At 38.8% G+C, this 25,311-nt stretch overlaps 1 protein-coding gene across 6 annotated transcripts in view; it reads right to left on the reverse strand.

Annotated features, from left to right (window-relative positions):
• The window catches only part of NPAS3 (neuronal PAS domain protein 3), a gene marked incomplete at its 3' end in the record, with an annotated part of 626,985 nt that overhangs the window by 498,959 nt on the left and 102,715 nt on the right, over positions 1-25,311 (reverse strand). The window lies entirely within an intron of this gene.

The following is a 25,311-nucleotide window of genomic DNA, read 5'->3' on the forward strand; positions in this document are numbered from 1 at the left end:
TATAAAATCATACTAGTAAGTTACAAGCTTAAACTGCAAAGCATATATTTACATAATCTTTCTAATACACTTTTTCAGCATTTCTCTTCTACCTTACTAAAAGGTAAACTTTTATTCAAACACAACTTAGATGTTTCTAAGATTTCAGACTCAATGTGAAATAACAGTGGGTGACATTGTAGTATACTCGATTTTTTAAAAATATAAAAAGTACACTTGAGCCTTTCAAAGACAGTTTAAAGTGGTAAGAATAGCTCTCAAAGTATTAGTCTTCCTTTCTATCACCAAAATGGTGGTAAGTAAAGCTGAAAAGTAATTTAGTTCTCAGCCTCTCTAGGCAACAAGTTGGTAGAATAAAAGCCCTTTGGAAGTGGGTGGAATACTAGTTGGCTTTCTCAAAGGATTTGGTGAAGAGAAAAAAATAAACATAAAACTTGTTTCAGGTTCTGGAGAACGAGAAGGGACGACAATTATTCACCGAAGTAAAAATATCAGAGATAAGGGGAGAAAACATAGTTGCTGATGGAGAGCAGCTACACTGAAACAGCAACCCCAAACATCACTGACAGAGGACCTGCTCTTAATTTTTCAGACAAGCTAAGGCATCGAGGGGTCTTTCCACCTCTTCTAACTGGAGAGCAGGTTTTCAGTAATGCTCAAAGTTATCAAGAGCCCCAAGAAGAAAAGCCTTGATCATTCCTCCCCCATCCTCACTGCCCCACAGACAGACCAGCTCTCACTTTTTCTAAAACATGCAATGAGGTTTGACATACTGATTTAATAGGGAGAGAAACAATGGGGAGAAAAAAACAAAGTAAGAGTGCATAGCTTCTGAGAGAGGCCTGGCACCAGTGTTTCGGCGGTGTTGTCTCCCATTCTCCCGTATTGCGTTTCCTACTTCCCACGCATGCTGCTGACTTGTGGGTTTCTCCCTATATTTTTCTTATTTTGAACACCATGACTATCAAAACCACCCTTTCACGCAACAAGAGAAAACCTTTCAAAACTTGGTGTCTTCTGCCAGCTACTAGCAGTGCAAAAGCAATAACCTTGGTATCTAAGCCGGTAAAGGAACCTGTAATGGAGGCAGCAGTATGTGCATTCACATGTAACAGTCAACACCACAGACCCTTGCAGAGCTCAGAAAAGGCAGGAGTGGTGCAAGTTTTCTGGTGTCATTTTCTTCCATTCTCTTACAGGATGGGTTGCAGGGTCCAGGATCCAAACCTACTGTCTCCTCGCGGTTTTTTTCCCCTCTTAGTATCTCTTTTACTGCTTATGTGTAGAAGCAATTAATATTTCCAGCCAATGTTACCCCTGGGGGTTATCACCGAGTGCCCCGGATCTGCTAGAGCAGAATGGTGTGAAAAGCTTCTGTTGCCTTGGGTGAACTGATCCTAATTTTACTAATTTTATATCCTCTGACTAATCTAACACAGCGTATGTACAATTCAGTCATCTACAAATACCTAAAGAGAAAAAAATATAGCATACCACACAGAATAAGCATCCTTCAAAACCCCTCAGTTTTAGGTATGAAGGTACATTCTGAGAATACAAGTGTTAAAACATGAGTGAGGCAAAGCATGAATATCGTCATATAGATATTTTAGTTATGTTAATGTTTTGTTTCACCAGCAAACACATTAAAAAAAGCTACACATACCACTAAAAAAGAAAAGTAAAATTTGAGATTATTATTTTGTGTCGTGTTTTAAGGGAAACTAGTACCCAGGAAAGTCTAAAATAGCACTAATTAACCATGTCTAGTCACTGCGAATGCTCAATTTCTGGCAAAGATGTTTGCACCTACTGAATTCTACTGCATTTTCATGCACAGATAGAACAAAAATGGAAAAAGGTTTTTAAGTCACCCTTTTACTTTTTCAGGAGTATACTGGCAATGACTAAAGTATTTTAAAAAACGTAAGTTACTTAATTTTGCAAAGTGACTACATCAAGTATGCATAGTAATTGTCTTATTTTTCTTTATTGCACATCAATTATCTCTATTGAGATAATTGAGCATACACTAACAGAAAACATCTACTTCCACAATACATCTGTTCTAAAACTGCTATTAGGGTTTCCATCATTGAATGTACCTTTTTAAAAAATAAATATCTTACTTTTACCCATTTATGTAGTAAAACTCCAGTAATACAATGCAAAACTAGAGGTTTCTCGAATTTATGAAGAGCCTACAGCTTTTTTCTTTCGCAAAAACATGCGGTAGTAGGTATTTTTCTTCTGTTTTTACCCTGTGATAGTGTAACATCTGAGCTGCTGCCTTAATTTACAGTTTTTGCACAGAGAATCAGTGGTAAAATATAAATTCTTATATTAATGCTCAATATCCAGATGGAGCTCAGGGACGAGTGGTGTCTGTCAGGGGTCCATATGGGGACCCGTACTTTTTAATATCTTCATCAACAACATAGACAGTGGGATGAAGTGCCCCCTCGGCAAGTCTGCAGACACCACCAAGCTGAGTGTACAGTTGACACACCTGAGGGACGGGATGCCATCCAGAGGGACCTGGACAAGCTCAAGGCATGGGCCCATGTAAGCCTCATGAGGTTCAACAAGGCCAAGCGCAGGGTCCTGCACCTGGGTTGGGGCAACCCCCAGTATCAGTACAGGCTGGGAGACGAAGGGATCAACAGCAGCCCTGCCGAGAAGGACTTGGGGGTACTGGTGGATGAAAAGCTGGACATGAGCCAGCAATGTGTGCTCACAGCCCACAAGGCCAACCGTATCCTGGGCTGCATCCAAAGCAGTGTGGCCAACAGGTCAAGGGAGGTGATTCTGCTCCTCTGCTCAGCTCTGGTGAGACCCCACCTGGAGTCCTGCATCCAGCTCTGGAGCCCTCAGCACAGGAAAGACATGGACCTGTTGGAGCAGGTTCAGAGGGTCACAGAAATGGTCAGAGGGATGGAACACCTCTCCTATGAAGACAGGCTGCAAGAGTTGGGGTTGTTCAGCCTGGAGAAGAGAAGGCTCCGGGGAGACCTTATTGCAGCCTTCCAGTACTTAAAGGGGGCTTATAAGAAAGATGGAGGCAGACTTTTTAGCAGGGCCTGTTGCGGTAGGACAAGGGAAATGGTTTTAAACTGAAAGAGGGCAGATTTAGACTAGATCTAAGGAAGAAATTTTTCACAAGGAGGGTGGTGAAACACTGGCACAGGTTTCCCAGAGAGGTGGTAGATGCCCCATCCCTGGAAACATTCAAGGTCAGGTTGGACGGGGCTCTGAGCAACCTGATCTAGTTGATTATGTCCCTGCTCATTGCAGGGGGATGTTGGACTAGACCTTTAAAGGTCCCTTCCAACCAAAACTTTTCTATGATTAAAAAACTCTAGATAAGAAGCACTACATTATTTGGCAGTAACTGTGTGTTATTTTTACACATCTCAGTGTTTCTGGACTGAGAGCAGCAATGACGTCTAATTCCTGAATGTCCAGTTAAGTGTATGAATCCCATTAAAGAAATTTCCAAAATAATCAGATCAAAATTTTGATGTTATTAATGAAAAAAATTCCCCTTCTGATGTAGAAAAAGGAATACATGTGTCTCTTCCTTTGGTCTGGGAATTTCATGGGAACACTGATACGATTTCACATCTCAGAGATGTACTGTTGGGAATTCAGTATGTGCATCCACTCTGTAGCAAGTAGAGGAAGGTGGTTCCCCTCTTCTGTGTTCAGATCACGTTTAGGAGAATCTACAAGTCTGCAAGAACAAACAATACACTTTATCCCTCTAAAAGCTCATTGATCATGGAATGTAAGACCAGAATGACTTGTTAGGTTATGTGCTTCTGGCCTCTTACATAACCTACCATTGAGTTTCAGCTGATAGCTTCTGAACTTCTCTATTGAAACCAGTGACTTTGCTGGCTAACATATATCCTACAGAAAGGTAGCTGATCTAAATTTGAAGAGATCTACAGATAGTGAGCCCACCATTTTCCCAAAGGAATTCCCCAAGAGTGCCATGTTTCTCTGTTTAACTCATCAGGTTTCAGCTCCCAGCCAGGGGCTCCTGTTCCCACTATCTGTTCTTTTAAAGCAACTGTGGCACCCCAGGTTTTTGTCCCGTTAAAGGAGTTATGCAATATGAATCAAGCCATCTTTCAATCTCTTTTGAGTAAGATATGCCACATAAATAAGTTCTCCCTGAAGTTAGAAAATTTCCTCAACCTCCACCATCTGAAAAAAGAGAAAAGGTTCTTTTTAGAGAAGTCCCAATGCCAGGAAGAGAGAGGACCAATCAATGCACTCGCTTCCCGCGCATTAATCTTTTCAATCTAGATGCTCATGGTCTTTCATTCTCCAGTCCACTATAAGTGTTGCTCCTTAGTAACCTCAAGGATTGCTATTGCATGGACAGTGTTGAGGAGCACGTCAGATATGAGGAAGATCACAGACAACTTCTCTGTCAGTGTCAAAGCAATAAGAGCCTATCCCCATATTCCATATGATCTCACGTGTCACAGCAGAAAATAAGATTTATATCTGCTACAGTAGGTGTGGCCATATGTGTTTGCATATCAGCTTAGCAAGCTCTTAAACTCACAAAATTGTCTTAAACCCATTAAGTCCACCGAAACAATCACAACATGATACCAAAGCTGCAGCCCCAGCCCTCTAGGACTGCTGACCTAGTCCTCCATACCAGTTTTCTAGCAATCAATAGTACTGCAGGGAAATAAGAACTGAGCAGGTATCAAATCCTGGCCAGGAAAATTTCCTGACCAGGCTTTGTCCACATAGCATCCGTCAGTCAGCCAGGCAATAAACTCCTTTTCTCACAGGCAATGAGTAAAGCTGCTAGCAAATATATGCATTTTTTTCCCCTCTCATCTACTTTTAAATGACTACCAGTGAAAAGGGAATAGAAGTGCTCTGTTATGTTACATACATTTGCCATTCAGCCTGGCTTCACAGCCAGTAAGTTTCAACAGAAATTTGTGCAGCTAGAGTTAGCTTTTTTGTTCTCTAGCATCAAGATTAGCAGCAAGCAAGCTAAAGACACTCAAAGCACCACCTGAACAGCAAAACTCAAGATCTCCAAACTGCTGCCGTTTAAAGTATTTAACTTGTACTATTAATGTTGCTGGAATTTATTTTCCGAATATTCAGACAGTTTATACTGAAAGAGGAAATACCTGGAAGCTGTGTGCTCATACCAGGCATCTTGTTTAATAACTGCTACTGCAGGAAGATAGTTTGACCTTAAACCAGTATGATTTGTGCCAAAAAAAATTTGCATTAAAATCTAACATTAAAATTTTGTCTTGAAGCCTTAATTTTTGTATTTTGATCACAGTTGTATTTAAGTAAAGCAGTACTGTAGAACAAATTGTCCACAGTTTTTTGGAAAGAGTAAATATTTCATTGATATACAGGGAAAACTTTCCAATCAGTAGCAAAATAACTGCTGAATTCTCAGCACTAAAAATTTGGGTTTAATTCCTTTAGTTAATATATTCCACAATCTAGAGATTACAGAGAATGGGTCAGGACAGAGATGGTCTTGGATAATCCGTTCACTCCTAAAAAAGCACAAGTTCTATTTTTCATTCATAAACCCATGCTGTTTTGCACAAAGAAAACTTTGGTGATTTATTTGTTGTTCCACAAATCAGGATTAAAATAAATTAGTTTCTAATAATTAAACCAGAGCCAATGTATTTAAAAAACTCTTCACATGTCCCTGGCAAGCAAAGCAGAACTACCAATAAACAAAAAAAATCCAAAATAAGATCTATGTTAATATCTTATTACATATAGCAAGTAAGGAAAACCAATAGCCTGAAAGTAAGCAGAAAGCTATATATGCACTTTGTATTCATATGAACTTCTCCCCTGCAAGTTACCAAATTTCACTTGCGGTAATACAATCTTCAGATAAAATTCTGGATGTAGTTTTCTAGGTAAATAAATAATTATCAGAAAGAGCTGTACAGGAGGTGCACACTTTAGATCAACTTACGAAGCTTTTGGGGAAACGCTATCCTAGTGTAACCAAAATGGTATTTTGATAACATAACAAAATCAATAATAGAGCAGACATGTTCTTTTTGTTCAAAGGTGCTGTGTTTTGAAAATATTGCCGTGTAGTATTTACGGTAACAGCTGTACAGTTAAACTTTAGGCACAAACTGAACTGCAGAGGATCTGCTGCATAAATAAAATTCCCATGGCAACTAAATGTGCTACTAGATAACAGAGAAAAAAGGATTTATGTGTTTGCTGAGCTGTCTTGCCCTAGAGGAATTCTCCAGGCAAATGCAGGCCACCTGCCACATGTTATATTAAGCTCAGCCTTCTGGACTTATTTTCAAATCTACAGCAAAAAGGTCCACCAAGTTTTAGATAAAAGTTCCCCTGTCATGTTCCCAGCCCCTCCAAAATACAGTTCACTCTTCAACATGCTTCCTATATTGCAGCAGGGAAGTTTAATAATGAATAGGTGTATTTCTGCTTGTAACTTGTTAAGCCTAAACCCCCACGCATAGTAGTAGTAGATTCAGCAACATGAATCCCCAAATTCATCTAAAGTTTTGCCAATTGTACTGAGGTGCACTTTTAAAGTCCATGTACTTTTTAAACTCTACAAAAAAGTATTCCTTTATGTAATATTATCTGACCCAAATATTTTTCTTTATCATTCATGTAGTATCTTTCTATACAACAAATAGATTATTGGTCAAGAAGACTTGCCTTCATATCCAGAACAAAAAACAAAAACCATTTTCACTAGATGACAATCCTAATAGAGAAGCATTGCTTGGAAATGCTTTCAGTTAGAATACTATATTTAGAAGACCTAAGACCACTAAAATAGCTCGTAGAAGAAATATAATCACCTAGCAAGCAATAGGTAAACTTACTGCCAATAACGTCAGTGAGTTATCAAAGGACCAGAGTATGTGTGAAAGTGCAGAATGTTTATGGTATTTCCCTTGTCATTTTTGCCTCTAAAGATTAAGTAAAAAAGTCTTAAGAAATTGTATTTTATGACCAAGTCTATCCTTGGGCATGAGCCTCAGGAAGGAAGCTTCTTGGCTCCTCTCTCCTCCCTGCGAAAGGCCTGTGACGTTTTCAAGAGGCAGCAGAGCTCGCCTCATTACACCAGCTATACGGCTCACATACATACACTGTACGGTGTGTGAAGGGACGCCATACACATCAGGTAGTTTGTAAATCTAATCTAATCACCAAGCCCATGTTTAGCATCAAGCAGCCATAGTGTCATGAAATTGCATACCTACACTTATGAAACACCTTCATGTTATCCTTCTAAAGCCTCCATGCATGAAATATAGGGACAAGGGCTTCCTGCTGTCTTACTATTAAGGCTCGTCTGCTTCAGAGTTGTTCATTTACATCCCTACCTTAGCCTAACCGCCTTGCTTCAGCTCTGCGAGCCACGAGCTTGACCCAAAGTCCACAGAAGTTAAATCAAGCCTTGTACTAACATGAAGATGTTTTGGTAAGTATTAGGATAGCATACATCCTGCGCTGCCTTGTACCTCCTCAAACCAAAAGACAGTAATCAGTAAATCTCATATTTTAACAAAGCAAAGAAATACATTAATTTTCATGATCCGATGTTGCGCTGGTCACCACAAATTAATCTCTCCCAAGATATTCACAAATTATTTGAATGTAAAAGGCAGAATTGCTTGTGCAAGGACAGAGAAAGAGGATACATAAGTTTTCTAAATGAACATTTATAGAACACTTGCATATCACTGCAACATAACATCTGTATGATATAAAACCACTAACACAGTATACATCAGAAATTAGTTGAGGATCAATATGACATTACCAGATGAGACTCTGTATTTTTATTACGAACAATAGTTTTTATTCCCTAATGATTTTTTTTCTTTTTAGAAGAAGTGGGTAAAAATAGAAGACTAACATTAAGTTTTACTCTGACTTGAGTTTTGTTAGATGTGATCACATAAAATACTCCACCAATAGATATGACAAATGCACTTTAGATTTCAATATGTCAAACCATTTCAATACTCAGGAACTATGTTGAAGCTGGCAGGCAAGCAGACTATATTAAATTTTTCTCTGGAATCGACTTCAATTCTGTACTGAATTATTGGAATTTTAGTGACCCTAAAAAAGGCTGTCAGAAATAATATTTGACACAGCGTTTTCAAATCTAATGCTCTATTACACATACTTCACATAAAATAATATAGTTTCAATATAAGCAAACCAGTCAAGAACAACATTCTATTTGTACTTGTAATTTTAGATACATTTTTATATTGATTTGTCACGGCATCTTTTAAATATACCTTATCCTTAAAAAAATAGTCAGAGGCTACGTTGGGTGATTCAATGGCTTTCTTGCAGATTTGATACAGTCGGAAACCATTTTTAAATAAAAAAATTTACCATCACAGGACAGTAAACATGTTGATAGCTCCTTCAAAGCTCTGAATTTTCAAGACTCCTATACTCTTGCATATAACAAAATTCTCTTAAGAATTTTCTAGTGACAGAAAACCAGTTGCATTTGCAAATCACTTAACTCTTTTTTTTCCTTCCATTTAACTCTGTGCTCTTTCTGCATAATTAAATGTGACAGCAGTATTTCTTTTCTCCCCCCCCCCCTTTTTTTTTTCCCCCCTTCTCCCCAGATAATCAACTTTTTACTATCTTGTTTTTAAGACATCTTTGGCTCTAGTGTTTTACTATTCTCATTAATTCCATAAAAAAAAATTAAGGGCTAAGCTTCCCATTTACCTGCTCACTAGTAATTCCAACCACTTCCTTCTGTTAAATCCCTACCATTACAAAATGCTGGAAGTAAAGCAATGGCACTAAATATAGCACTATCTTTGCTCTTGTACCCACTGATGTGATAGAAGTACAGAAGTCACAAGATCTTGGTGTGCTTCACTTAAATAAGGGAATTCGGTCGTACATCACAGCTCAGGAGGAGGCACGGTTATATCCACAGTAGCTTGGTAAGCAACAGAGAAAGCCCATCAGCAGCTTTACTATATGACAGACCCAGAGGCAACTCGAGAGCTGTCAGCACAACTGCCTGTGAAGCTCACAAGGGAAGCAATAGCCAATTATGCCCCGTGACCTGCTACTGGAAAACACAGTGAAAAAAGATAATAAATCAAGGGCTTGAAAAAACTCAAACTTTTCAGAGAAAGTATGTATTTTACTTCCTATCAAACATGCATCTCACTTGAAGCTTTTTTTAAGAACAGCCACGGCCTTCAGTGACCGTGCTCTGCCTGATCCCTATGACTCCCATTAACAAATCCCAGAACGGGGACCACACCTTCAACACTCCCTACCTGGATAAAAACATACATGCCACTCACCTGAAAGCTAAGCTTTAGCTATAGAGAACCTAGTGTTAATCCTCTGCAGCCATTTTGGTCTGTGACTAGTTACTTAGCTCTTGTATCGGTGTGAATGATCAGCATCAAAGCCAAACTAGACTCAGTTAGAAAGGAGTCAAGCCTACTTGAAAACTTTCGTTCCATCCAGCCGCTTCTGACAGGTTGGTCTGATTAGCTACAAGAATTAATTGGGAGAAATACTTACTTTTCTCACAGCAACAAATAAAACAAAATAGAAGGAGCTTGTCTTTATCCTCAGTTACTGATTTACCTCCCTCCTCTGGCCAGCACTGAGCTTCCCCGATATCACCGTTACACAGGTACCTCTGACACATCTTTAAAACCCACCTTAAGTGCAAGCTCAGTGAACTGCACTGAAGTCATGTACATGGCACAGACATCAACAGTGCCCTGCGAGTTGAGCTCAGAAACATTTCTAATTATTCTGTGTGTCTGGAAAGTCACTTAGGGATGGGATCTGAACTACAGAAGCTAATAAAAGTTTCAGCCTCCAGCTTCAATGAGGATAGCATCAAGCCCATATATGTCCAGGCTAAAATCATGGTGTTCAGAGGTCTAATACACAGTTTGTGCCTGTATTTTACTAAAAACATACTTACAGTTTACTTGAGCACCCTGTGGAAAGCCATCAGTATGCAGGACGAAATTCACTCTTTCACAAGTGGTAAGAATACTTGATTTGCAGATAACGTGTGAAGTAGTTTGTTAGTTATAAAACATCAAGCGAGTGTAAAGTATCTGAAGCATACTGACTGTGGGTTATTTAAATAAACAGTAACAAAGAGAAAATAGATTAAATGTCTTAAGTAACTAAAGATGTAGATTAAATAGTTCTCTCACACACACAAAAAAAATCCAACCCCACATCAACCCCGCAAAAGAACTGAAGTAACTGACATGCTGGCTTAAACTATCATAATTTCAAAACATGAATGAAGAAAATGTGGGAGAAGTTATTGAATGCAGACATAGCGTTTGAAGACGATGATTAGGGCCAGTTTTGCAGTTCTGGGATCATGCTGGGGCCTGGTGTGGCAGAAGCCCCATCTGGGAGCGGTGGCCCAAAACACTTTGTTCTGCAGGAAGGGGTTTGCTGAGCAAGAAGCAAAATGGTGGCCTTTTAAAATGGCTGGTCACAGTATCAATTATCAAACAAAATGCAATTAAATCCCTAATTTTAAATATTTTTTTGCCTTTTTAACCATAATCATGCAGCTGCTCTTCTCTAGTCAATGAACTAAGCCAATTAGAAAAGATTAGGTTAAGATACACCAAATCAGAACCTTAACTGTTTTTGTGGTTGAAGTCCACTGAAAGAGAAAGCTTCCTAAACTGTGAACCAAAAGGAGATAGTAAAAAAAAAAAAACCACAAAACAAAACACCAAAAAACCCCACCAAAACAAACAAACCACATCAACGCAAAACAGGGAAAATGCTAGATATATTTCCCTTCCAATATTTGTATTTGCCTGAAGTTAAGGTGACTAAACTTGTGTGAAGACAAACAGCCTGCACTGTATTTTCTGGAAACCAACTAAGCCCATCTCTGTTAATGGTCACATCCTTGGGCATCTCCTGCAGATCCACTTGGTAGACACAGATTTTCCTCTTTACCTGAATAGCTTGGTGAAATAAGAAATGCTGACTGTGCCAGTAATACTGTAGAGCCAGTAACACCCTGCCAACCTGGCCTTCTGTAGGGTTTGCTGCCAGGGAATTTGAGAATGTATCAGCCGTCTTAGCAGCAGAATGAATGCTACAGATTTCTGTCGACAAGAAGTGAGGCCTGGGTGGATAGGGGGGAAAAAAGGGTGTGGAATAGTTTGAATGGTTGCTGGTGCAAACATGCTGCAAAAAGTCTCTGAAGAAAGCTTTAGGAAGGTTCTTGCCCTGTTCAAGGGTTTCTACGCAAAAGAACAATCTGACCCTTTAATAAAATACTTTTTAAAGGTTTTAACGAGTAAAAATTAGATTAGGTAATCAATACTTATTACTGTGTTATATTTTTATCAAATTATATCCAAAAGCAACCTCTCTCATCTACTTTGTAATTTCCAGAGTGGGTTCTGATCGACATTCCTCTAGACAAAGGATATATGACTACGTTATTGGCATTTTGTCAAATGGTAGCAACTTACAACTTGTCTAATAACTGAAAGCTAATGAAAATTAGCTCTCGCCAAGTCTGGTAACGTACCTAGTTACTATCTAGCATTCCCCAAACTGTAAAATCAACAGCCCTGTCTTGCTGTATTGTAGTGTAGTTTTGGAAAAGAACCAAAAGATTGCTTTTGTAATTGTTGTTCAAGTCAAAATGAAATTAAATATGCCACTCTCTTTTGAACTCCTTGATGACTTGGACTTGAAATTAGCACAAATATAACGTAGCTACGAGACAATACAGTCAATTCTTCTTTTTATCCTTACCCGAGACAATCTTTTAACTTTACAGGCATCTTTCAGTTATTCAAGAAAAGAGAGTTTTTGTCAGAATAAAAAGGTTATAGTCAGATCTATGGTTTGGCAACTCATTCTGACATTATGTATTATGTGGAGAAATTCTTTTGTGAGCTCACCCTGTTTTCCTTGATAAAAATGTGAAACCTAATATTGTTTAGCATTCTGAATTTAGTGATGAAAGTTGCCTCACTACCTATATTAGACAGCGCTTATAAACAGAGTCATATAATACAGGCCAAGGTAAGTGAAATTTAGCCAAAGCATCTTAGCAAATTTTTGTAACTGAGACTTGCAAAAATAATCTCAAATTTGTATACCCATTTAGTTTTCAGCACAAGGAAAAGAACAGTAACAGGAGTACTTTATCCTGCTAGATCTGCTTGAAATGTTTCCAGAGGTAGTTTCTGTTGTTTGCTTGTTTGTTTCTTCCTGAGGGAAAGGAACTTTTAGTACAAAATACACAAATATCTCCACTGTTTTGCATAGTCTAATATAGACACTATGATTATAAATCCACTTGCAATTAAAAGGAACAGGTTTCACACAGTATATTCCATTATTAATATTCTATATTTTTCACACATGCAGTGACATGCAAGCAGAACATTTACCAATTTCAAGTTAACATTTCCAAGTTTCCAGTTTACTGAAAAAAATTGTGAGCATGTTCAGACCAAAAGCAGTCAAGCTAACACCCAAACGAATGCATCCAGACCAGAAACGGAAGAGCGATTCCTAACATGAAATAAAAGGTGGTTTTTAAAAAAAAAAAAAAAAAACAAAAAACACAAAAAACCAAAATAAAAACCAAGACCACAAACAAAAAAAACCCACCACAAAAACAATGTAAAAAGTTACTTCCTTACATCACAGAAAGCATTTTTTGCTGCTAGAGACCTCTGTTAAAAAGATAAAGACAAGAAAAAGTGGATAAAAAAAGATTTCTGCAATATGATGCATTCTTTTCTCCATCCATTTGCTGAACATATATCCCAGCATAAGTGACAAGAGAAAAATCAAACACATTTGTTTGACAGAGCAAATGCAGTCTGTAAAAGGTGAAGGAAATATTTTTGAACAGCAGCTGGAAAATATTCCATTGTGGTAAAATTGGAAGTATGCACACTAAGACGTGGCTGGGCAGATGAGAAACTTGCAAGTCTCGTGAGAGCACTCGGACCACTCACTGCAGAGTTAAGCCGTGTTTGGATGCCACCTGGAAGCACTTTGCTTTGACAGCATTCTAGAACCGACATGCAGTCGCTGTTCAAACAACAGACACAAAATTAAATACATCCTTCAGAGGAATTGCCTGCAGGATGGCACAGGAGTTACTGTAAGAGGACCAAAAGGTAGGCTGTTTAGCGAAGAATCCAAATATTGTGATGTTTAACATCCGATAGCCTTCCAGGCAACTGGCTGGCTCGACAACTTGGAGGTGTCTGGTCAGCAGGTGGGACGTGCACGTCTGAATCACGGGTGCTGCTCTGACCAGCTCGGAGAAGGAATGCATCACTGCAGGCTGCCAAAAGACTCCTCCTCCTGATCAAAGTTCAGTCTTGAAACTCTGATTTTGAGCACTATAGCACAGCGTAATCTAAATGTTAAGTCAATGGGACAAAGAGGTATTTCTCTACGCTGAGGTTTCCTTTTCCCAATGAGCAAAGAACAACTGCTTTTTACTATTCAGTCTAGATATTGTTTGTTAGAACTACCTAGTTTTGGTTTAAGAGTCACTGTCCTATTTTGTGTTACAACAGCTGACAGAAACTTGTCTTGTAAACAAACACTGTTTACCAAGGAAAGGGTATTTCCAGGAAACATTTCTTACCCTTGAAGCATTTCATAACCTTAAAGAAATTCAGACTGGATCTCACATTCAACACTGAGTACTGTTCAAATACAATTTCTCTCTCAGGTTTTCAATATCCCATTACTTTGCTACTGGTTCCTTCTTTAGCATTTCCACTCATTGCTGCCCTCAGTGGCTGCTATGTGCCCTCATCTACACGCCTCTCATTTTCACTGGTTTGTGAAACTTGAAGATAACTGTAGTTGATAACAAAAAAGAAAATATATTCTCTCATAGCCTGCTTTTACAACACTATTGTTTTGTGTGCTAAACTCATACTGCCACAACACAAACATGCCACTGTCGGTGTTCTGGCAAGTCCTGCATCCTTCTGTACTGCCTACCACCTAGGGCTGCCCAACTCATGTTGCCATGAGACCATTGCATAAAAGCCATGAATACACTTCATTTACAAAAAGAAATCCCAAACCTATCTCATCCCCACTTTTTCCCCCCGTTTTTATGGTATTGCTATGGAAAAAAAAACCTTCCCTTTGCCCAGTCACATTTTGTCACTGGTTGCCTTTGAATTTTTGTTCTGAAGGCAAAGAGCTTCTGTATAACACACCTACCAAGCAAATAACATTAAATAACATTCTGCGTATTCACTCCTCCCCAATACAGTTAAACGTTTATGTGGTGAAAATTCTTGTATTTATGAGCATTCAGAATTTTAATTCATAATTTAGCATGCAGAAATAAACAGTGCGTGAAGTGGCATCCTTTAGAATGCAGAGTCCCAAATCAAAAAGCTACAAGTCAAGGGAAGGCTCAGTTCCCTGCTACATTCGTTACAATGGGAGCCATCAGAATTTAGCAGCACCGATAGGTTTATTTTCATGCCTGCCTTCACTCTGTACTTTGGCAATTCTCCCCAAAAGATCCAGTCCTGCAGGTGGTTGGAACTCCTTCCCACCCACCCCAGACCAAAAACAAACAAAAACATCCAACAGCAAGACTCCACCCCACAGAAAGCCTGTACAACTAAATGGCATTAATGCTACCTCAACAGAAACGGTCTCACTTCTGACATCGACTCCTGCCCTGAAGCAGGGAACTTTATTACGTCAATGTTCTTGCTGAAGTACAAGCTGCAAGCATTTCTACCATGTGCACACAATAATGGTACTGAAGCATGAATGCCTACGTCACGAGTATAGCTGACCACAGCGTCAGAAGGGCAAGGAACAGAAGAGAAATATTGCAAAAGGATGGATATGAGACAGTTAAACATGTTAACTCATGCAATTCTTGGAAGGCCTAAGTAGCCCCAATGTTTTATAGATATGTCTCTTGGTACCAAAAAAAAGAACCCTGAGGATAAGTTTAAGAGGTGAGGGTTTTTTTAGATTGCTTCAAGAAGAATGCTGTCTGTGGTGGTCGCCTCTAGCACGAGCCAGCTCAGAGACAGGAGACTTTACTCACTACAGCATAATTTCTCTGGTAAGGTTAATCACGCTCTTTCCAGTTATTATGGAAACCCTATCAGGCATGTTTGACTGTTATAAACACCACCAGTCTATTACCCACGACAGCAACAATTTTCCGAGATGTCAGTAAATCACTGCATCCCAGCTGTGTGCCAGCTCTTTTTGGCACTCACTCATTGAACTGAATTCCTCATGCAAGAGGTGTTTGTGTGAGGAGACAAGGAAGCATTCTCAGCTTGCACTAGTGGCAGGAGGAAAGGCAGAACGGCGATGAGAGCAGAGAGGTACGGGGACAAAGAACGGAGACAATCCTTAAGGACAGAGATGAAAAGTTTGAACTCTATTCCACTGAAAAATTAGAGAGAAAGGGACTGAAAGGGAAAGGATACGTGGCCAATACAAGAGGCAAGGAACATTTAACATCTTCATTAATGACCTGAATGATGGGGCAGAGTATACCCTCAGCAAATGTGCTGATGACACTCCCCACAACTGGGAGGAGCGGCTGATACACCAGAGGGTCACGCTGCCATCCAGGGGGACCTCGACAGGCTGGAGAAATGGGCTGACAGGAACCTCATTAAGTTCAACAAGAAGTGCAAAGTTCTGCACCAATGTTACACTGAGCATCTCACAGCTGGAAAGCAGCTTGGGCATAGAGGACCTAGGGCTCCTGGTGTACACTAAATTGAACACGAGTCACCAATATGCCCGAGGCAGCAAATGGTATCCTGGGCTGCATCAGAGAATCCATACAGCCACATAAAAAAATCAACTGACTTTATCTGCACATAGGTTGGGAATTAAAAAAAAAAATACAACAAGTAAGGAAAGAGATAACAAGAGTTTTAATGCTAGGGACATAGAGACTTCTTTTTGATGGGAGAAGCAATCAGAACTGGACAAATTTAGAGTATCTGGGAGTATGCATGTGAATATGTCAAAAGACTCAGAAAAATCAAAGGTCATTTTATGGTCAGAAGTCTATGACATGAAAATTATATCCTGGTAAATACTGAAAGATTACATATCAGTAAGGAGGATTTTGGGGAGAAAGATTTTATGCTCCTTTTTCCCTGCCCAAATTTATTTCAAATGACTGAGAAACTTGTGAGTGCTGCAGCCAAGCAAACTTAAGCCCTGTGAATCTTTGCAGGTACCTCCCCCGGGTGTACTGAGGTAGAACCTGAGATAGGAAGCTCACTTGGATTGATACAGGAGAACTTCCTGAGTGTGGCCAATCCTACTCTTGCCAGTTACTGTGAAAGAACTCTCACACATTTGCCTGTCATAGCCAACACAGGTATCCTTGCGATAAGACCAGATCTCAGAGATGATAGCAAGCCATGGCCATAACCCTTCTGTCTGCCATCTAGACATTAATCTGATGAGAGGAAGAAATCTTCAGAATGAAAAAGAGCTGAGACACAATGAAAGAACAGCCCTGATTTACTTCATTTGTTACATGTGGAGCAAAATTACATAATATGCACTTATACCTAGATCATAAATATGACTGGGCACTGTATGGAAAACAAGCTAAAATTACTGGGTAGCGATTGCGTAACATCTTATTCCATACGTCCATTTATGATCAAAACTCCCTCAAAACAGGCCCCTCAAAAAAAGAATTGTGGGGTTTTTTGTTTTTTCCTCTGACACTTTTTGTTTATCTACATGGTCTTCCCAAAAAATGCTAACAGTCATCTTTGACAAGACCTTCTTCAAGGTGGTATCATACCTAACTCCCCTGATATTATTGGGTTGTTTTAGCACCATATGTCTCTGCCTATGTGAATCCAAGAAACTCTGTTGTCCCGTATTTGTTTAGACTTCCCATTTGTATAGAACCTTGATAAAAAAGATTAGCTAGAAAGAGGTTAAGAGCATTGTCTTCTTCCCCAAAGCCTCTATTGCTATCATAATCCCAAGAGACACACCATAGGAGTATTAAAGAAGACTTGTGATCAAAGTCAGCAAAAGAAAAAGGGTCCCATCCACCCACAAAAGCTAAAAATTACCCGAAGATGGTAAATTATATTCTTTGGAAGTCAAGCCTTTTTTACAAGCTTATTTGGAAGCCACAAGCAGAGTCTTGCTCTGCTCACCTCCAATCCCTTCACAGTAGGAACAGATTGAGCTGTACTGATCTTAATTTCATACATGGCCATATAGGATAGCTGAAACCAGGAGTTATTATTAACATGTAAAGGAATTTCAAGAAAGTAGCAGTTCTAGAAAATGTCTGGCAGTCTCAATGACTCAAAGTAACTGATGCTCTACATGCTTCTGTATTGAAATCCTTCCCCTCTGCTACCCCAGGAAGAATGGCTGGCATACCTGAAGACATTTGATGCAACTGAAGTGTTTACCTCATGTATTCTGTCCAACACATGCAACGAACTATTTCGGCACACCACATTATTTTTATTCCTTTCTATGGGATTTGAATTTACCATTCAAACTTTTTTCTATATCTGACTACAATAGTTCAGAATTGGTCCAGTTGAATATCTGATTTCAGAGCTTGCTTTCCTTGCTTGAAATAGATTTGAATCTTGATTCCTTACACTTTTCCCATGAGAAAGCTCATGAAGTGTGTAGCCTGACAGGAGCCATTGTTGGCAAGAAGCTTTTCAAAAACAAGCGGAGACTGTTGGAATTATAATCAGTATGGGTTTTCTTGTTACCTTATTGTTTTCAGGGTCCTCTTAAGAGGAGCAAGATGGAGCATTCCTGTTTAACTAGACTGGTAAGGTGGTAACAACCAGCAGAGTGAAGACAATTCAGTTGAGTAAAGGTGTGTCTCAGTAAAAAAAAAAACAAACAAAACACCACCATGCTGATTCCTTGGTAGAACAGTCATATTTAACTTCAGTGGTGGCAAAGTCTGGAGTTACACAATGAGGAGCTTCTGGCTTTATAAACATTGAGTGAAAATGGCTAAGAAGATCTTTATCATCTGCGGATTTCTTCCCAGTATTCCCTTCCAACCATTCCTTAAGCTGACACAACAGCTAGGAGTGATGACCTGGGCATTGGGATTCTGCAGTGCTAACTGGAAAGCTCAGTCATTAAGTCTCGATAACCAACAGCAGCAGTTTGTGACAACAGCTGGGTATTTCCTCCACTTCTTGTGTGTGGCAAAAAGACTATCTTTGTATTGTTTTCTTTCAAGCAGTCTGGGGAGAGATATAAACCTATTGGCACAGAGACGTTCTTGTTTATGCAGGCATTGATATCTTCAGCATTTTACAGTTTTATGCACACTTAGGCAAAAGTTTGTGGTCAGGCTTGGTTGGGGCTTTTTTCCTTTTTTTTTTTTTTTATTCTGCCAACTTTTCTGTTCTCTAGCTCTGGTTTAGTCTGCTAGTATTCCTGCACAAAGGAAGTAGGATTCCCTTGGGAATGCTATGTGCGTCTACAGCTGCATGCCTCACAAGTCCAAGCTACATTTATGGTCCACTCTTCTCAGTTCTGATCTTTCACACCACACTCTGCAGGGGAACAAGGCACTGAAGATTATCACCACAGCTGCGTTTCAGGAAGGTGAGAGGGAAATACGTGTTCACATCATAAATCCATTAATGTATGCCCCTCTGGAATAGCTGTCCTCCAAATCTTGCCTCACTTCTAAAACTGTGTCTGTAGGCACCAGTTTCATTCTCTAGCTTTGGCAAAAGCCACAGCTTGAAAAGCACAACAGCAATAGAAGTGGCTGCAAAGACAGGGCTGGTGGAGCAATAAGTAAGGTATTCCTTTACATGGTCATGGTGCTCTACTTGCTTTTCATTTGTGGATAGAGTGATTCTGCTTTCTTCAGATCAAGGAACAAGAAGTCAAAGTAGCAACACCAGCTCCAATGCAGTTCTGTTTCATTCCTCTCCTGTCTGGGAAAAGTGATCAGGTATGCTCTGACCCAGAATGGCCTGCAAAAGAAACTATACTTTGTGTACAGAGGTAGCTGAACTCCCAGCTGGAACATCAGAAAAGCAAGACAACATGATCTTTTCTTTTACATCTCCTGTCTTTTCCCACACTCATTTTTTCCCCCCATCAAAAACTTCAGAGCACCAGCAACATAATCATGCCATTGCAAAGGGAAGAGGAGGCAAAGAATTAACCTCCTGAAGTCAAACAAGATTTAGACGCAACCAGGAACTGGATAAAACACTGCCCCAAGGTGCTGGTCTAAAGAACAGCTTAAGATGTTGGACTAGCCCTCATAATAATGCTGCCAAAAATTGAATTTGATAAGAAGCTGTGAGGGCAAACAAAGAGGGAGGGAACAATAGGGCATGGGGCATTTACTGCCACTGTGGCTGATCCTGGTAACGAGGTGCAAACAGGATAAAAATCACAGATTTGTGCATCTATTGGGGGAAAAAATATACTTTCTATGGGTAAAATTCATGTGTGTCTGGATACACTAGGTCTGACGCATATATTGTTTAGAGGCAGTGCAAGTGCTCTTCCGGAAATTCACAGATACGAACAGATTCCTCAGAAAAAACAAGACAAATCTTTACTTCTCTTCCACATCTCAGATTCTGCCCTAAATGACTGAGGGAAGAAGGCCGATTATAGAAGAAGGAAAAAAGCTTCAATTAGCATACAAATATCTTTGTAATCAAGCAATAATGGCAAAGGAAATGCAGAAAAACTACATGACAGTTTAATGGGACCTTCTTAAAATATTATATTTTGTAAAGTTTATCGAAGTGTGTATATGACAGTTTAATGAGGTTTTGCTATCACACAATATTTTCAAGGCTTGCTAGAGTGTAGGGTTTCTTTGTATCAATGATTTGTGTCCAGGGTTTTGCTTTTTTGTTCAAAGACCAAGTAATAGTATCTGTACATACTCACTAACAGGCACACTTCAAGTTCTTATTTTCCGTACAATTTCTTCTATTGATTTCTAATTTAAATACACACAATGTTGTTTACAAATATAAAGGAAAGAGATAATGACACAAGGAGGAAGTGCCACCCTTTGGAATATGAGCTTAACCATAGGGGCTAAACTGTCTAAAATAACTTTTTTCTGTTATGAATAGCTCAGTGCATGCTATTATGCATGAAGTACCTTATGAAATTACTCTGTAGACACCAATTACTTACACAGTACATAATGCATTTTTCTGCTAGGTAAAATTAAGTCTCAGCAACGAAATCACCATGCCCAACGATTTGCACAAGAAAAAGGGAAAGAGGATACGTAAATTAGTGGAACAAACGAAAGCCTTATCCCTATATGCTCTTATTTCAGCCAAACCTTAAATCTTAGTAGAAGTGAGTTTGGTGGTCTCAGAACTGAAATCATCATGCCCAACCATTTGTGCAAGAGAAAAAAAGAAAAGAACATACATAAATTGGTGGAACAAATGAAAGCCCTTTCCTGCTACACTCTAATTTCAACCAGCTCTTAAAACCTTGTGGGAATGAGTTTGGTGATTTCAGCTGAATTTCAGTTAGCATCAGAAAACTAGTTTCAGTTATTAGCTACAATTTCATTTGATTAAAAGCCCCTAATCTGGAGAGGCCCAGGATTCTGCTAGCTTGTAAATTAAGTTAACATTTTCCTTCACCTCAAGACAGGAGGATTGCTCAGAGCTAGCATTCAATGCACCACATGTTTTGTCAAGATAAACAAGTGCATTATGTTACTGTAATCCTTTAACCATTGTGAGCCACAAAGTACTCCTCTCAAAATATTTCAGTGTTCTTCCCTGATTACTATTAGGTATCTACCATACTTCAGGAAAGTTTGGAAAGCAGGAACAACTGTGTTATCATCAGAGGCCTCTGTCAACGTCCCAAAACCTGGACCTACAGTACCCCATTACGCTAGTACCACCACACACACACAGAAGGGGGAGGATTGCGAGAGAAGCTAAAGCACTGCCATCCTGACACAGATCTAATGACTCTTCTCCTCCAGCCTCACGCTCATTTGAGCTAGAGGATCTGTTTAAATGCAGTTGAAAAGACTGACAGAAATACGTCTCACAGAAGTATGAAATACATTAATCCTCCATCAACACCCATCTGCTCCAAATTCAGAAAAAAAAAGTGATATAGTAGAAAGTTTGCTTTTTGTATAAGAGCTACAGTGTTTGAAACTGAATTTCCTGTACCTATGGTTTATAGAAAAATTCCATTTCAAAAAGCCCATCGTTTATTCTTTCAGTTAGCCACAAGAAAATCCTGTCCTATGGAAGACATCAGTGAACAGACAAGAGATGCACCTTTGGTCATTATGCCCTAGAATATCGTAAGAAATGTCACTCAGGATTGGTGCTGGGTGCTCTACACTGCAGCAGGAGAGTTAAATCTCTTATTATTCTCTTATTATTCTTCCTACTGCAATAAAAATACGGAAAGAATAAGAAAAACCACGAGAAATCAACTGAGAATAAAAGCATGTGGCAAAATCCAGGACCCGCTTGCACTGGCAGTCTCTGTTGTTAACGCTTCCTGTGCCCACCAGTAACTTTGGCCTCTGTCAGTGTCCGGTGCAATTGATTGACAGGAGACACACAGCATAGTACGTCACTACCAAAAAATGCAGGGAAGGAAAACATCAACTACAGTAAACACAAAGTTTTCAAGTTACTTCCCTGGCAATTTGCAAGTCATGGCAAAATCACATACATCCATAGGATTCTACCACTTGTAGATCAAAGCCAAAGAATTTGAAGGACATTAAATGGCATAAGCTTGGCCTAGCGATAAAGTTAAACTGCAGCTACTGTTACAGTGGAGGCATTTACAATACAGTTTTCTATTCCTTTCAATATTCTGTATTACACTACTATTCTGACTTTTTTGTCTCTGTGTGTGTTATTCATCTGGACAAGATCTCTTTTCACCAGGAATAACGGAAAGTATGGGATTTATTGCTATAATGAAGTTCTTTCAAATCTCTGTTTTCTCTCTCTAAAGGACAGGAGGATAGGCGTTCATCTCATCAGGCAGCTTATTAGGATTAGCACTGAATAAGACACCACAGAATGTCAAGCCTATCAGTTACTAAACATGCATCATACAAACTTTGTCTTTGCGAGAACCTCTGCTCTGCATTTGTCATCCACCTGAATAATTAACAAGTACATGCTGCCTGCCAGCAGCTTAGGGAATTAATTTTCCCAGATTAAATGCAGATCACGTCTGCAAAAAAACTCAGACCACACACATACTACACTACCTTATAGTGTTTGAAAGGTAGCAAGGAAACAAGTTTTATTATGGTCACAACTGAGTATGACCTAAAACTTATTTATTATAGGTATGACTTCATTATCATTATGAAGTGGTCAGAGAGGTTTTAACACCCAAGTAATGTAACAAACCAGCATGGAACCTCTCTTAGTTAGCATGAGGAAGAGCTATTTAAATAAATCTTCCCTTGAACACTCTAGAATTGCTTCACTGTTTAATACTATTCTATTCCCAAAACACCGAGACAGTCACAAGGAAAAGTTAACGTCTGTAAACACAGAGGGTTTTTTGAACTTGAAGTATTTACTCTAGGCTCCTTAAAAATAGATATAGAGATAACTGCAGCATGCAACAGCATGCATATTGATGCCAAGGACTAAGAAATAACTGCAGTATCTCATTACCTTGTATGTTCTATGACCCAAGATAACACTTGCCACAAAATCAGAGGCCTGTAAAAGATTGGGTTATATTTGCAATGAAAAATATGACCGATTATTGAAAGAGATGATGAAAAACATCCTTTTGCACTATGCTTAATGAAAACTGTAACTGTACAGTGATTTTATATGATTTATCTTATAATGTTATAGGGAACTATATTCTCTAAGAAAGATTCCGAGTGGACAAAGGATTGAGATTTACAGCTTCCAGGACACCCTTTCTGAACAGCCATTCCTCCATGTACTGATAACTAAGCAGCGATACTACATGATTTGGAGCCATGGTACGACTTGCCATGAGCCTCTACTAGTTCAGTACATAATAAAGACAACAATCCCAAGGAAGTTAAAGGTGTCCACAGGAAATCTGCAATCATTGTTCCCAAACTCAAAGGAAACAAACCAAACACACAGAGAAGCTTAAAGCCATAAATTTCTTAGGATGCAAAGGAGTACAACAGAAGAGCCTGTATGAAAGGGAAGACTCCACAAAGGAAAGAGCTACAGCAAAGGTGTCCCATACCTACCTCTACCTAGCTACAGGAGTTATGCCTATGTAACTCTAATACAAAGTCTACATGCTGGCTGATTCTGCAAGCTACGTATACTACTCCTAGCAAAGGTAACGGGAGTCACAGCTATACATATTGCGCAGACCTGGGACCTTCCTCAGAGAGAGGCATCACCTTAGCAGACTGTGTTCCTCCTTTGACTCTTCCGTCCTGGGGTGCAGAACTTCTACAGAAGAGTGAATATTCAAAACCTCTCAGACTTATTAGTCTGATCTTAGATTTGTCTTTCCTATTAGTTAAGCTTCTGGAGTTCATACAAGTCTCACCACCCCTGCCCCATCTATTTGGGTGTAGATACTACTACAGCTTCCTTTTGGTTAAGCGCATTGCAATATTTTTACTACCTACTAAAAACTGGCATCGGAGGGAATTTAACAGGCCGAAAATTAACCGCACAATTACATTTATAATATGTACAGTAGTAATAGATGACCACATATGTTATTCCAATAAATACTAGAGGCAGTGATTACAGATGGCTCTTCTATTTGTATTTAGTCTGACTGAGCTATGTACTGCTTCCAGCTCACAGGAACTAATGCAAGTGAAGAGTTCTTTCTGAATGTTCAGATTTCAGAAAAATCTGTGTGTATATATATTCCTCTAGAAAAATTTAAAGCAGAAGATAATTTTTCAAAAATCTGAATGTTACCACATTTTCTGCAGTTTTAAGAAGCTTTATGATGTATTATAATAAACTATGTCTATTTATTACATAAAATATTGCTACATTTTGACTCTACATCTCCAAAAAACTTTCCACTCTCATATAACAACAAATAAAGTGACTACCATCCCTGTGACCTACATTAAAACCAGACAACTTAATGTGAACAAATTACCAGTTAATCAAAGTAAACAAAAATCTATTAAAAAATTTTATTGAAGTGCAGTACTTACAATGATTTTGGTGTAGATGATTACATTAATGTTTAGCAATGTAATCTTTTTGTTCTTTGCTCATTAATAATCACACCCTCAGAAATAAATATTGTGCATAAAATTAAAATACTGTACTCATTTATATTTCTTTCCATTTTTGAAAAAAGTAACAATTTTTGGTCTCCAAGGTTACAGCATATACTTCATCCAGGGAAATGACTGAATGCAAAGACAGGGTGGTTGGGTTTTTTTATTCGTGCTCTCCATGTTTAATATTTTGCTACCGTTATTGAAATTTAAATTGAAAAGGCTTGGTATTGTCCACAGCAGAGACCTAGTTCTAACCACAGTATGCCTATCACTAGCAAACTAAAATTGAGGCCCTGCCCTTGGCCCTGGGGCTTAATCTCTGGGTAATGCTGGAAATGTTGTTCCATGCATGGATTAGCAAATTAAAAGAAGTTACAAACCTCTACTGTGACTTGTCTAACTCCTGCAGTCCCTAGATCATCATCCATAGTTACAGCACTAGGTTTAGGTATTTTGAAAAGACGTGGTAGGAAAAAAAAAAATGAATCAATAGAAAGATTTCTGTTAACTACAGATTGGAACTACCCATGCCAAAAAACAAAGCCACAGCAGTAAACATGCATAAACATTTGATTTAGAATAATAGAATTATTTAGAATTAATAGATGATATTGAAAACTATCAGAGAGTTCCTTTTGGCAGATGTAACTTTTTATTTCATAAAAAAACCCCAACAAAACCCTATGACTGACTATCAAGCTAGATCTGGTTAAATACACCATTATTTAGAAATTTGGCTAATAGATTGCTATATAACAAATGAATCCAATTTCTTCCCCATTAGTGTTGAAAAGGTAATATTCAGTTCAAGCCTCCTGCAAGTTTGTTTACATCATAATGTTTTAACAGAACATTCAAATTGCCTAGCATCTTATATTGCACAATATACAAGCTTTGTGGATGTTTTTATTAAAATTTTGATGCTTATTGATCTC

Source organism: Phaethon aethereus, assembly GCF_964289735.1.
Source record: "Phaethon aethereus genome assembly, chromosome: 5".
Taxonomy (NCBI): Eukaryota; Metazoa; Chordata; class Aves; order Phaethontiformes; family Phaethontidae; genus Phaethon; species Phaethon aethereus.